We start from the raw sequence: 15692 nt of genomic DNA, 5'->3' as shown, positions 1-15692 counted from the left end.
CTAAGCAAGGATGATAATAGTATTTCCATTACCAATCATGACTTGTCGTAGGTAGGCTACAGGTTTTATTATGAAACGGAGAGCCTCTCTTCTGGAACAATGACAGACTTAATCTGACGCACGAAGACATTAGAAGTGATCAACTTTATTCCCTTGAAGAATCACAAACAGCAAGAACTCCCCTGATATCCTGTCAAAATAAATCATGGTCATGAAACTTCATGTTTAGCCAACAGATCCATAGTCATCCATTGTCTGTGCCTCTGCCTCTCTTCTCCCTCCAATCACACATTGAGACAGCACTTCACAATGCATTCAACAAGGAGATATGAACATAGTCAGAGCAACGTACAGAACTATTCAACCTTCACATTTACAATGTTCATGTGCATCACTGCTTCCTCCTCCACGGTGCATTGCTATTTTGAATTGACTTTTGAACTCACTTTGATATCCGTTGACTCCCACAAATGACACCCATAATTACCCCATCATCAGGGTGTAATTGTATTTCTGAGGGATGCCCGCTCTGCTCTGCAACCGAGAGGGATAGGGATTTTTAAGCAGTGAAGTGTGGGATTAGTTAGCTCTACCTACACCATTCTATGCCTGGCTAGCATAACAGTGCTCCTATTTTGAGCCAGAGAAGGAATTCCCTGCCTCTTTATTGGAGCAGATGAGATTTCAACGCAATGTATGGGCAGAGAGAAGATACACAAACACACACACTCTGCCCCGCGCGCACACACACACACGCACACACACACGCCTAACTGTGGATGAGAGGATATGGAGGTCTAACTCGATGAGAAGTTCAGAGACATGGAACATTATAATTCACCTCTCCTTAACACTCTATTAGAGGGAAATGCATGAGCAGTTTTTACAATGCAACAAGTGCATGTCACGTATCTATGAAACATCAGTTAGGCCTAGGCTATATTTGAGCACCCAGTATATTCACATGAGTCATACTCTCTTCTCTCATTTGATTAAGCTGGAAGTTAGAACAAAGCTTTTAAAAAGCCTTGTTTTTCTCTTTGATCAGTAGTGCAGTTTTGTGACTGAACTCCTTGCAACTCCTCTCACAAGAGACTCAAAACTCCATTATGATCACATAATAATTTATATCTCTGTGACCTGTTATTACCATCTTATATACAAGTCATAACATTCACCAAAGCCCCATATACTGCCCACCATTGTGACCTGTACGCTCTCGTTGGCTGGCCCTCACTACATATTCGTCGCCAAACCCACTGGCTCCAGGTCATCTATAAATCACTTCTAGGCAAATCCCAGCTCATTGGTCACCATAGCAACACATTTACGTCATTTAGCAGACGCTCTTATCCAGCGCGATTTACAGTTAGTACATACATTATTTTTTTATTTTTCATACTGACCCCCCGTGGGAATCGAACCCACAACCCTGGTGTTGCAAACACCATGCTCTACACCCACCCGTATTATGCGTTCCAGCAGGTATATCTCACTGGTCATCCCCAAAGCCACGTATCTATGCATCCCCAAAGCCACGTATCTATGCAAATGACTGGAACAAACTGCATAAATCTCTGAAGCTGGAGACACTTATCTCCCTCACTATCTTTAAGCATCAGTTGTCAGAGAAGTTTACCGATCACTGCACCTGTACACAGCCCATCTGTAATTACCACACCCAACTACCTTATTTAATTTTTTTGTCATACTGGCACCTCGTGAGAATCAAACCTACAACCCTGGCGTTGCAAACACCGTGCTCTACCAACTGAGCTACATCCCTGCCGGCCTTTTCCTCCCCTACCCTGGACGACGCCAATTGTGCGCCGCCTCATGGGTCTCCCGGTCTCGGCCGGCTACGACAGAGCCTGGATTCGAACCAGGATCTCTAGTGGCACAGCTAACACTGCGATGCAGTGCCTTAGACCACTGCGCCACAACTGGCTTACCTGGTTAAATAAAGGTTAAAAAAAAAAAAAAAATAGGGCTATACACATATTAAAGCACCCTCTTGCTTGTAGTCAACTGAAATGTTGACTAAATCCTCTTAATTAGTATGTGAAAATTATGATAGCTATACACATCCATGCACTTGCATATTGACTGGCCTATAGTAACGTCAAAGCTGAACGGAGAAGACATTTCACACTTGGCTGAGTTTAAACAATGTAAGCATCATAAAAATCGAAGTAGCATTCTTACACTTGCAATTCAGTCCACATGTGTCTAAAGTGACACCCATTGAGTTCAAATGCATGAGAAATACATCAGATAAATGCCATGGTAATTTTATAGGTTATTTTTTACAGGTTCTCAGCAACAGTGTGTGGCAGAAAAGTACTCATTTCAGGCTCCAGCGAGGATCGAACTCGCGACCCCTGGTTTACAAGACCAGTGCTCTGCCACTGAGCTATAGAGCCGGTTTCACCGATTCGAACCAGGATTCGAACCAGGATCTCTAGTGGCACAACTTGCTGCGATGCAGTGCCTTAGACCACTGCGCCACAACTGGCTTACCTGGTTAAATAAAGGTTAAATAAATAAAAAATAGGGCTATACACATATTAAAGCGCTCTCTTGCTTGTAGTCAACTGAAATGTTGACTAAATCCTCTTAATTAGTATGTGAAAATTATGATAGCTATACACATCCATGCACTTGCATATTGACTGGCCTATAGTAACGTCAAAGCTGAACGGAGAAGACATTTCACACTTGGCTGAGTTTAAACAATGTAAGCGTCATAAAAATCGAAGTATCATTCTTACACTTGCAATTCAGTCCACATGTATCTAACGTGACACCCATTGAGTTCAAATGCGTGAGAAATACATCAGATAAATGCCATGGTAATTGTATTGGTTATTTTTTACAGGTTCTCAGCAACAGTGTGTGGCAGAAAAGTAATTTTTTCAGGCTCCAGCGAGGATCGAACTCGCGACCCCTGGTTTACAAGACCAATGCTCTGCCACTGAGCTATAGAGCCGGTTTCACCGCTCAGAAATTACATTGGTAGTCTTTTCTGATAGTGATGCCGCGTTCAAAACAACTGACAACTCGGAAATCTCCGACTTCCGAGCATTCAACACAACTGGGAACTCAAGAAAAAACGAGCTCCGACTGGGAAAAATCGTTTTGACCAATCAAATATCAAGTCGGAAACTCAGACCTCTTTCTAGAGCTCTGACTTTCCGACATGAAGTTCACTGACGTCATGATTTGACCTCGTTTTAATCCGAGTTCCCAGTTGTCATGAAAGCACCAAGAGTCCACACAGCGAGAGGCTATAAGGAAACGCCTGTTCAAATATATTTATGACTAACCCCCTTCTGTCTGTGGCCTGGTGGCCAAATTTATGGCGTATGTCGCGCAGCTGAGAGTCGAATGTGGAGACGAATGGATTCGGCTAATTCAGTCGTCCTGATGAGCCCTTACCCAGCTAGCTATGTTATGCTGTTTTTTTCGATGGGTGAGAGAAAAATAACTTGTAGTATTGGTCACCATCTGGATGTCTCCGTGACTACGACACTTTCGACGTCAATTTTACAATACTGTATCCCATCTAGACATAACCATCAGATAGCGCGATGGCAAAGATTATGGATATACCAGACAAGATACATGTCTCTCCGCCCTAACAATGGAAGTCTTTGTCCACAAAAAGGCACGGCACGGCCCGTCTATCCTTTCTTTGTATTGGAGGATACATCTCATTGTTGTAATCTTTTTGTAAATATTCATTGAGATTGAGCGTTGTTGCCTGTATTCAACAATGGAGAGAGACGCTATGCTACTAGATTCATCACATGAATATGCATAGCCATCTCCAGATATCTCCGATATAAAGTGTTTTTTCTCAAAGTTAACGGGATGTCACGTGTCCTACTTATATCAGTATACTCATAACATTTTAAGCATTACGAAACTTCTATTCGATAGCAAATAAACCATACACTGCCTCATAGAGGATCTAGATACATTTTCTAACCCCTCTGGATTACAACCAAATTATGATAAATGTACTATATTACGTATTGGATCACAAAAAAATAAAAAATTACATTACCATGTAGTTTACCAATAAAATGATCTGATGTTGATGTGGATATACTCGGAATACATATCCCAAATGAAATAAATGATCTCACTCCAATACATTTTAATAGAAAGTTAGCAAAAATAGATAAGATCTTGCTACCATGGAAAGGTAAATACCTGTCAATTTGTGGAAAAATCACCTTGATTATTAACTCTTTAGTATTATCCCAGTTTACCTATTTGCTTATGGTCTTGCCTACGCCTAGCGAACAGTTTTTTAAATTATATGAGAAAAAAATATTCAACTTTATTTGGAACGGCAAGCCAGACAAAATTAAACGGGCCTATTTATATAATGAATATGAATTCGTAGGACAGAAATGATTAAATATTAAAGCATTAGACCTATCACTAAAAGCGTCAGTCATGCAAAAGATACTTAAATCCGAACTGGTTCTCTAGCAAATTAGTAAAATTGTCTCACCTAATGTTCAAGAATGGCCTTATTCCCTTTATTCAGATTACAACCTCACACTTTCAGTTATTTGAAAATGAAATAATCTCCCAAATATCACTATTTCTAAAACAAGTCATAGAAAGTTGGTTGCAATTTAAATTTTATCCTCCAGAAACGACAGAACAAATAATGCAACAAATATTGTGGTTAAACTCAAATATACAAATTGATAAAAAAACATTTTTTTTGACAACATTTAAAAAAAATGTATAATCTTCGTAAATGATATCATCGGTAGGACTGGTGGAGTTATGTCGCACATGCAGCTAACAAAAACATATGGAAATGTCTGCTCTACCCAAAATTATACCAAATAATTGCAGCATTACCGCAAAAATGGAAGAGGAAAGTGGAAGGGGGAAAATGTAAGGAACTTGTCTGTCGGCCTTGCATTAAATAACATAATTGGTTAAAGAAAACTGTGATAAATAACAAAGTATACCAGTTTCATTTAAGGACCAAAGGATTGACAGATTGCAAAATAGTTGGGAAGAGATTTTTGACGTACCGATCCCATGGCATAGTGTTTATGAACTGATACAATGACGCCGGATTCAAAACTGAGATTTTTTCAATTTAAATTATTATATAAAATTATTGCTACCAATATAATGTTATTTATATGGGGGATACAATCTTCCCAGCTCTGCAGATTTTGCTGCGAAGAGACAGAATCATTAGATCATTTGTTTTGGTACTGTCCATTTGTAGCTTGTTTTTGGACACAGGTCCAGGAATGGCTAAAGGATTGCAATATTTACCTGGAGCTAACCCTGCAGATAGCATTACTGGGTGATCTGAAAAGTCATAGTCAATCGATCAATAATATAATAATACTTTTAGCAAAAATGTTTATTTTCAGTTTATAATCTGTAGAAACAATGAGAATAGAAAGGTTCAGAACTTTTGTAAAACATCACAGTACAGTTGAAAAATATATGGCAAATAGAAATCCAATATGGATGGTGTTAAGAGATAGATGGGTGGTGTTGAATGGAGTTGAAGGATGGGACTAATAACAACTAACAACAACGAATAACAACAAGATAACTAATAATGTAAGCATACTGTGTCCATAATAAGTATATAGGTTATAGGTTGAGAGCTTTTGTGAAAGAGCACAGTTAGAAAGATATGGCATATAGAAGCAAATCGGAAAATCATGAAAATGATCGGAGAGGTTGAGGGTAGAGGAAGTTCAGGAGTAAAAACAAACAAAATTGAATTATTGTAAAATTGACTGTGTCCATAAAATGTATATAGTATGTATAAGCTGGAAGTAGAGGCCTAAGCATTGTTGTTCCCTAGTTTACTCCAATTAGGGAAGGGGTGGTGGGGTTGGAAAGTAATAAAGGGAAATATATTTTTAAAAAGGAAATGTATATGTATGTGTATATATGTATGTATATATGTATGTATATGTATGTATGTATGTGTATATATATATATATATATATATATATATATATATATATATATATATATATATATATATATTTGCGAGAGAAAAAAAGAACATATGGAGGATTGGAAGTGATGCAGACAATTACATTGATGGAAGTTACAATCTATCTGCAATATTAAAGCTGATCTACCCCCTAAATTAATATATATATATATATATATATATATATATATATATATATATATATAAAACATTTAAAAATAAGCCATACATTTTTTGTTGACCAAATTCGACACTCATTTGCCTCGATACAAAAACGTATTCCTTGGTGGGCGAAACTACGAAAAAACACCACCTGCTGGAGGGATACAGATTTTCCGCCGAGTTGGGAATCTGACAGAAGACATTGGGCGCGTTTGAGTGGTAAGCAACCGACTGTAGACGAAAGTCGGGACACTCGTGGTTTTCCAACAGCAAGGCTCAGATCAACATGGCAGTGTTGCCATTGTTTATAAAAGTGTTTCTTTATAATGTCTAAATAAACATGCTCCAATCCCCATATCACACACTCACAAACTGAAATCATATGTGTTTAGGCCTACATTGTACAATCAATCATTGAGAGAGACTCAAATATCACATTCATATCCACCAGTGGAGGCTGATGAGGGGAGGACGGCTCATAATAATGGCCAGAATGGAGTGAATTGAATGGTATCAAACACGTATTTGATACCATTCCATTCACTCCATTCCAGCCATTATACTCTATTCCAGCCATTATTATGAGCCATCCTCCCCTCAGCAGCCTCCAGTGATATCCGCTGTATACAAGAATCGGAACAAAGTTGGTTCCTGTTTCAGTCATGTCTTTGGTTATGTTTGCGTGGTCAAACAAAAACACCCTAATGATCGGTTAACAATAAATCCTCCCACATGCAGGCAATGGCTGCAGGAGGAAGTTGGTAAAGAGCAACTTTTTTTATTTTTTTATTTCACCTTTATTTAACCAGGTAAGCCAGTTGAGAACAGGTTCTCATTTACAACTGCGACCTGGCCAAGATAAAGCATAGTAGTGCAATAACAAAAAAAACAACAACACAGAGTTACATATGGGGTAAAAAAACATAAAGTCAGAAATACAACAGAAAATATATATACAGTGTGTGCAAATGTAGCAAGTTATGGAGGTAAGGCAGTAAATAGGCTATAGTGCAGAATAATTACAATAGTATTAACACTGGAATGCTAGATGTGCAAGAGATTATGTGCAAATAGAGATACTGGGGTGCAAAAGAGCAAGATAAATAACAATATAGGGATGAGGTAGTTGGGTGGGCTAATTTCAGATGGGCTGTGTACAGGTGCAGTGATCGGTAAGGTGCTCTGACAACTGATGCTTAAAGTTATTGAGGGAGATAAGAGTCTCCAGCTTCAGAGATTTTTGCAATTTGTTCCAGTCATTGGCAGCAGAGAACTGGAAGGAATGGCGGCCAAAGGAGGTGTTGGCTTTGGGAATGACCTGTGAGATATACCTGCTGGAGCGCAGACTACGGGTGGGTGCTGCTATGGTGACCAATGAGCTAAGATAAGGCGGGGATTTGCCTAGCAGTGATTTATAGATGGCCTGGAGCCAGTGGGTTTGACGACGAACATGTAGTGAGGACCAGCCAACAAGAGCGTACAGGTCACAGTGGTGGGTAGTGTATGGGGCTTTGGAGACAAAACGGATGGCACTGTGATAGACTACATCCAATTTGCTGAGTAGAGTGTTGGAGGCTATTTTGTAAATGACATCGCCGAAGTCAAGGATCGGTAGGATAGTCAGTTTTACGAGGGCATGTTTGGCAGCATGAGTGAAGGAGGCTTTGTTGCGAAATAGGAAGCCGATTCTAGATTTAACTTTGGATTGGAGATTCTTTATGTGAGTCTGGAAGTTGAGTTTACAGTCTAACCAGACACCTAGGTATTTGTAGTTGTCCACATACTCTAGGTCAGACCCGTCGAGAGTGGTGATTCTAGTCGGGTGGGCGGGTGCCAGCAGCGTTCGATTGAAAAGCATGCATTTAGTTTTACTAGTGTTTAAGAGCAGTTGGAGGCTACTGAAGGATTGTTGTATGGCATTGAAGCTCGTTTGGAGGTTTGTTAACACAGTGTCCAATGAAGGGCCAGATGTATACAAAATGGTGTCGTCTGCGTAGAGGTGGATCTGAGAGTCACCAGCAGCAAGAGCGACATCATTGATATACACGGAGAAAAGTGTCGGCCCAAGAATTGAACCCTGTGGCACCCCCATAGAGACTGCCATAGGTCCAGACAACAGGCCCTCCGATTTGACACACTGAACTCTATCTGAGAAGTAGTTGGTGAACCAGGCGAGGCAGTCATTTGAGAAACTGCAGAATCTTGCAGTCAACTGCAGTCAAAACTGAATGTCCTTTTGATCACATGATTTTTGTAAAGTTCATGGGACAATTTTTAACCCCATAATGCAACACACTTTGAAAGGCGGTGAGCAACGATGATCACCGCCTTGACAAAAGTGATTCGCTCGAATGTGCCCAATGGTCTACCCAATAGAGTTAGATAGAGGACTCATCATTGTATCTGTGCCATTTTGGCATCTGTGACAGCGTGGACAGCACCATAGAGTGGTGAGGAGGAGGAGGAGTCTACATTTCCTGAAGCAACTTCACAATTCATTTTCTGTATTAAGCATTCACTCAAACATAGTTTTAAGCTTTGTTTTACTATTGACAGTTACAGCTGATTTCGGGATTGTATATCGATTCGCTCTCCTTAAATAAAAGTAATCTGCTTTATTCTTTCAGTCTCTGAATTGTTTCATCAAACCGTTCGCCGCCAGCTCCTGATGTCAGGGCATACAATGTCTCTAGAATTAGCCTGTTGCGCATGGGTGCACATGCGCACTATGCCCAAACTCGTTTTCCCTGGCTAAACTAGCTGGCTAGATGAACTATGCGATACTGAACAAAAATATTAACGCAACATGTAAAGTGTTGGTCCCATTTTTCATGAGCTGAAATAAAAGATACCAGAAATTTTCCATAAGCACAAAAAGCTTTTTTCTCTCAAATGTTGTGCACAAATTTGTTTACATCCCTATTAGTGAGCATTTCTCCTTTTCCAAGATAATCCATCCACCTGACAGGTGTGGCATATCAAGAAACTAGAATGATCATTACACAGGTGCACCTTGTGCTGGTGACAATAAAAGGCCACTTTAAAATGTGCAGTTTTGTCACACAACACAATGCTACAGATGTCTCAAGTTTTGAGGGTGCGTGCAATTGGGATGCTGACTGCAGGAATGTCCAACAGAGCTGTTGACAGAGAATCTAATGTTAATTTATCTACCATAAGCCGCCTCCAATGTTGTTTTGAGAATTTGGCAGTAAGTCCAACCGGTTTCCCAACTGTAGACCACATGTAACCACGCCAGCCCAGGACCTCCACATCCGGCTTCTTCACCTGCGGGATGGGGGGTGCATTTGAGGAGTATTTCTGTCTATAATAAAGCCCTTTTGTGGAGAAAAACAAATTTGATTGTCTGTGTCGGGTTCCCCAGTGGGTGGGCCTGGCTCCCAAGTAGATGGGCCTATGCCCTCCCAGGCCCACCCGTGGCTGACCCCTGCCCAGTCATGTGAAATCCATAGATTGAGAGCCTAAAGAATTTATTTCAATTGACTGATTTCCTTCTATGAACTGTAACTCAGTCAAATCTTTGAAATTGTTGCATGTTGCATTTATATTTTTGTTCAGCATAGTTTTTGTCCTCATTGCCAAACTTCATAAAGCCCCTCAACTTCAAAACTCCTTTGCTAGTTATAAAATCATGTAACTAAGAAATTCTCTGGAAATAAACTTGAAAATTATTTATTGTTTTATGGTTTTGTTGAATAATCATGACTGGTTAGAGATATCTGATGTAATACGGTAGTGGCGAAGGATATCATTGCTACTTAACGCGGATCCAAGTTCAGTTTTGAGATCCACCAGCATAGGGTTAGCTGGATGTTTCTGATTAGTCTTGGAACTATGACAACGGGCAGCCTCTCCCCGCTTGGCTCGATGAGATATGTAGTGATTTTGCCAAAACAGCCAGATATGTACACAGTCTTGTACCCTTACCATTTTTAAACTGACTATTGTATTTGCTGATTAAATCTGACTTTATTAATATAATGAGTAATGTCATGAGAAAATAGCAACTTAACAGAGTGCAATTTACATTTTAGCAGACGCTCTTATCCAGAGCAACTTACAGTCAGTGAGTGCATACATTTTTCATACTGGCCCCCCCGTAGGAATCGAACCCACAACCCTGGCGTTGCAAACGCCATGCTCTACCAACTGAGCTACACAGGGCCTACAATGAATGGCTAAATTACTTCTGGACACGAAGGGTCCACGGAGCTCCTCCTCCTCACCACTCTATTGATCCTATCTCCATTTTAAAGTAGTCAATTTTCTTCTTCTTTTGTGTTTGGAAAAAGCGTAAAGCTAATATTGGTGATTTACCACCACCTGCAGTGCTGGAGTCCTGATTTTTTAAAATTGTGTGTCAGTTATTCATTGTAGCCACTAGATGGTTGTGATATAGATTAAAGCCATTTACTAACCATAGGCAACCCAATTTGAAGGAAAAGACAATGCTCTGGTTATTGGCTGATCGCTCCCAACCCATAGGAATCCCCACCCAGTTGACCTGGCTGACGACACCTTCAGTCCCCACATAGTAGGTTAACATTATCACCTCTTCTGAGCATGCTCAATCAATGCAACAGGACACACCTGACCAACAAGAGACACCTGTCAGCCTGTCATCAAAAAGTTTTGGTTCCCTAAAACGGTCAAAGCCATTTTAATAACCTCAAATAAAAGCTGACATTTTGTACTGTTGCCTCATATTCATCATCTGATCCCATATCTACTACTGGAGTACAGAGCCAAAACACTGTGATTGCTTCACTGTGAGCACAGTATTGCTTATTTAACTTGATCAGGGAAACATTTTGTAGAAATACCAAGCTGTAGTTGGAATTACTTAATCAATCTATCAATCAAATGTATATATATAAAGCCCTTTTTACATCAGCAGATGTCCTAAAGTGCTATACAGAAACCCAGCCTAAAACCCCAAACAGGAAGCAATGCAGATGTAGAAGCACGGTGGCTAGGAAAAACTCTCTAGAAAGGCAGAAACCTAGGAAGAAACCTAGAGAGGAACCAGGCTCTGGGGGGTGGCCAGTTATGGAGATTATAACAGTACATGGCCATTAAGGCCAGATTTTTCTGCAAGATGTTCAAAAGTTCATAGATGACCCGCAGGGTCAAATAATAATCACAGTGGTTGTAGAGGTTGCAACAGGTCAGTACATCAGGAGTAAATGTCACTTGGCTTTTCATAGCAGGGCATTTAGAGGTTGAAATAGCAGGTGTGTTAGAGAGAGAGTTTAAAACAGCAGGTCTGGGACAAGGTATTACATCTGGTGAACAGGTCTAGGTTCCATAGCCGCAGGCAGAAGAGTGGAAACTGGAGCAGCAGCACGACCAGGTGGACTGGGGACAGCAAGGAGTCATCAGGCCAGGTAGTCCTGAGGCATGGTCCTAGGGCTCAGGTCCTCCGGGATGGGAGGGAGAGAGGGAGAAAGAAAATTAGAGGGAGCATAATTAAATTCACACAGGACACCAGATAAGACAGGAGAATAACACCAGATGTAACAGACTGACCCTAGCCCCCCGGCACATAGACTATTGCAGCATAGATACTGGAGACTGAGACGGGTGGGTCGGGGGACACTGTGGCCCCGTCCGACGATACCCCCGGACAGGGCCAACCAGGCAGGATATAACCCCACCCACTTTGCCAAAGCACAGCCCCCACACCACCAGAGGGATATCAACAGACCACCAACCTACTACCCTGAGACAAGGCTGAGTATAGCCCACGAAGATCTCCTCCACTGCACGAGACCGAGGGGCGACAAACCGGACAGGAAGATCACATCAGTGACGCACCCCTCCTAGGGACAGCATGGAAAGCACCAGTAAGCCAGTGACTCAGCCCCCGTAATAGGGTCAGAGGCAGAGAATCCCTTGAAATCAGCCCTAGCCTTAACAGGAAGCCAGTGTAGAGAGGCTAGCACTGGAGTAATATGCATATATTTTCCTGAGGAAATAAGCTTTTTATTCTCTTTTTAATCCTGCTGTGTTGTGTGGACTATGAGTAAGACCTCAATTTTCAACTTGGAATTCATCCTGTCTTTTGTAAAGCAGCACATGTGGGATATTTTTAGGTTTTGGAGTTGCACAGTGTGGAATGTTTTGTAATTCAAGCTCTGCATGTTTGCATTTTGTCCACTAGGTGGTACTGTGGGGTTATACGTAATTGTCTGTAGTAGTTATGAAACACGAGTCACCATGATGATTCTCGGAGAGCCTTTAACAATTGCCCTAGTTCACAGTGAATGTTCACCACATCAGTTTGTTATTCCCTATTTTTTACTGTACTGGATGCTCAAATATGATCTAACTTCCAGCCTGAACCATCACAGTGTATAGATGACTCGTCTATGAAATTGGTAACTACCGGTATGCTTTGTGGGTGCTTTTGAAATAAACGGCACGTGGGTGCAATAGCACTGGCAAAGAACAGATAATTCCCCTCAGGATGCGCTTGCACTCTCCAGGTGGCTGAAAGCACCACATACCACCACACCACATGACTTTACACTATTAATGTGTGTTTTGTGTTATGTGTGCAAGAGATTTAATGTTGAGTGAGATTATGCTCTATGCTACCTTGGCCTCCCCTACACTAAGAAAAAAATTGTTATTTGCTGAGGTATTGGGTTCTACCAAGAACCGTTTTGATCTGAATAAACCTTTTGTAAGGCAAGAATGATTCTTTGGAATGCAAGAAGGGTTGTACATAGAACCTTTCTGAATTTGAATATTCCTTTTTATGGTCATTTTCTTTATTTATTTGAAATAGTGCCTGAGCATTAGTGTTTACCTCAGTGTTTAAAACTTTAACATCAGGAGTTTTAGTAATCTGACAAGCTTAAAAAGATAGGTGTGAGAATGTTTTAAACTGTCCATATTTGTACATGTATTTATCTGGCATTCCCTTAATTAATAATGTTACATATACAGTACTGACATTGTTTATCTTTGCTATTCTTTCTTTCTTTCAAATTAATATTTTCTGTGATATCATTGAGCAGAGTACAATAGAAGGGAGTCTGAGGCTGCCTTTAGACAGGCAGCCTATTTCTGATATTTTTTCCAACTAATTGGTCTATTGACCAATCACAGATCTTTTCACATCAGATCTTTTTCAGAGCTGATCTGATTGGTCAAAAGACCACAAAAAAATCTGAACTCATCATGAGGGGCTACAGTGGCTCTGTTCACCCACATTCATACTCACACATGCAGTCAGAAACGGCCCTAAGCGAAATGTTACGTTCATAGAGGGTTCTAGGTTGAACCTGCAAAGGGTTCTTCAGATAACCTAAAATGGTTCCCTTATGGCATCGCTCAGAGGAACTTGATTCATGTTAACCTGTGGTAATTACATATGGACCAACGTGTTTGATGACTGTTACTGTGTCTTGATGAAAACAAGAGGGCAACGGTATTACATTTTGTCTGCATCTTTGCAGTATGCTGTAGTCCTTTGTCGAACTCACAAACATTCACAATATGCAACTTCAAATTGACAGGGAGTCATTTTCACACCAAAATCTGGATTAGCCGGCAGTGGTTCATACCTATATCTCCCAATTTCTGGAAGAGAGCAATATGCTGCACAAGAACTTGAAAGGAATCTGAAAGGAAATCTGAAGCCATAAGAAACCCTGCATTGCAAAAGCTGTCTTTTCAAATGCTGACTACAAACAGCGAGCACTCCAGGGTGTACACAGGGAGTCTTTGAGTGGAGGCTTCATCCAGATGCTGCTTTTCCCATTAACCGTCAGCCATCCTTTCTACCTCTGAGGGGTTCCTCTGCACAGGGTGAGAGCCACCATAGAAATGTGTTCAACTCATTCTGATGCCTTTCCTGTTCATCAGCATATTCTCAACAGAATCAGCAATGTAGGATAGGTTTTCATACTTAACTTTGGGAAATCTGATTAAGGTTGTGTGGTGGATCTTACATATCAAGAGATATGATGCAGATGGGTCTGCATCATGTATATGAACTAGATATTTTGCATCCTCACAAATATTGGCTTTAAATCTGCCAAGATGATTTACAACCATAACATCTATTCCTATGATGAATTCCCTCCTTTTCTCAGTGCTTGCCTTTGATGAGGAAAACACTACTCCTGGTATCATATTTGATTTAGATCTGACCACAAGGGGGCAGGCAATCAATGCACAGTCAGTCACTGTCTGACAACAAGTCTTGTTTTTCCTCATTCTGGCTGGCCTAATAATGCCAGAAAACCACCATTCCATTATCTTTTGTATTTTTCCTGATAAAAATCTGATCACAACATAAGTGACAAGAGCCAACTATTGCACTGCACTGATATGTACAAAAAAAGAAATCCAAGACATTTTCTCTTTTCCATTTTATTCAGACTTACTGACCTGCTATAGTATTGCATAGAGTATAAAAAAATGTTAGACATTTCTACTAAATATAGATCACCAACAAACACAAGGTCTCATTTTACAAGATAAGGTCGGTTTTTACTCTAGCTGGAGAGTTCATATTGCACTTGGGACAAAGTTGATTATTTTGAAGCATTCTGGTTTTCAGTAGAATGTTTTTGAAAATGTCTTGACTCCAAAAGGGTCACTCACACAAGTGGTAAAACCCAAAAGATGTAAGAGAAGGGCTCCACCTCATCCATTCTGTAATGCTCCCACTCTAGTAAGACCATTCCAAAAGTGAAGTTTGTCGACCTCTCAGTATAAAAAAAAAAGAAAAATCCTTTCTAACAATTAGATCTTTGTGACATTGTTCTTTATCAAGAGAACTACATCAGTATTAGTTTTCACATTGGTTTGTCAACATCCTACAGAGAGCAACTCTTTGCAAACTGCAGAGAAGACATGAAAAAAGTCAATGAAACACTTAGGCTACTTAAAGATGTGCTATAACATCTGTTTTACTCCTTTCCACACTTCATTTTAAGCATTTGGACCATTCGCTTAGAGGAGTCTGTCAAGTAAAAGTGAGATTGCAGTCCTTTCATGTTTGGTAAATCTCCAAAACATCTCTACAGAACCAGAGGGCGAGTGAGTTACATAACTGGCCAGAATATTAGACAGGCCATCAAGTTAGCCTATTCCATTGCTCAATCCAGGGATATTGACTGGTTATACAAACGTACATGTACCACTTGTACTGCCAATTTCATATTTTGGTTAACTTAGCAAAGTGGCTACAGGCTGAAAACAGTGTGAAAAGCTGCCAGTTTTAGACTGCCTGATCCATAGTGATCTTCATCTAGACTTAGCTAGAATCCCACTGTAGACATGAAGGTAGGCCCAGTTACATCTAAAATATCAATCTCTTCATGATCCGCAACAAATATTTACAGACGTGTTTTCACAATATTACCTATTAGATGAAAATAAAATGGGTCCTGAACTCCGCTACAAAAGCCCTAGATGAGTTACTTAAATAAATGCAATATATTATCTCAATGTTGTCATCAAAATAAACAACCACACAGGAAAATG

General features: G+C 40.3%; 2 non-coding genes across 2 annotated transcripts; both read right to left on the bottom strand.

The window, feature by feature from the left end:
• Positions 1 to 2351: 2351 nt before the first annotated feature.
• Positions 2352 to 2423, bottom strand: trnat-ugu. The gene has a single exon. It is a non-coding gene; the product is annotated as a tRNA-Thr (tRNA).
• A 494-nt stretch (positions 2424 to 2917) lies between these two features.
• Positions 2918 to 2989, bottom strand: trnat-ugu. The gene has a single exon. It is a non-coding gene; the product is annotated as a tRNA-Thr (tRNA).
• Positions 2990 to 15692: the final 12703 nt, after the last annotated feature.

The sequence above is a fragment of the Coregonus clupeaformis genome, chromosome 36 (genome assembly GCF_020615455.1).
Source record: "Coregonus clupeaformis isolate EN_2021a chromosome 36, ASM2061545v1, whole genome shotgun sequence".
Classification (NCBI taxonomy): Eukaryota; Metazoa; Chordata; class Actinopteri; order Salmoniformes; family Salmonidae; genus Coregonus; species Coregonus clupeaformis.
This window is presented reverse-complemented; position numbering and strand designations above follow the sequence as displayed.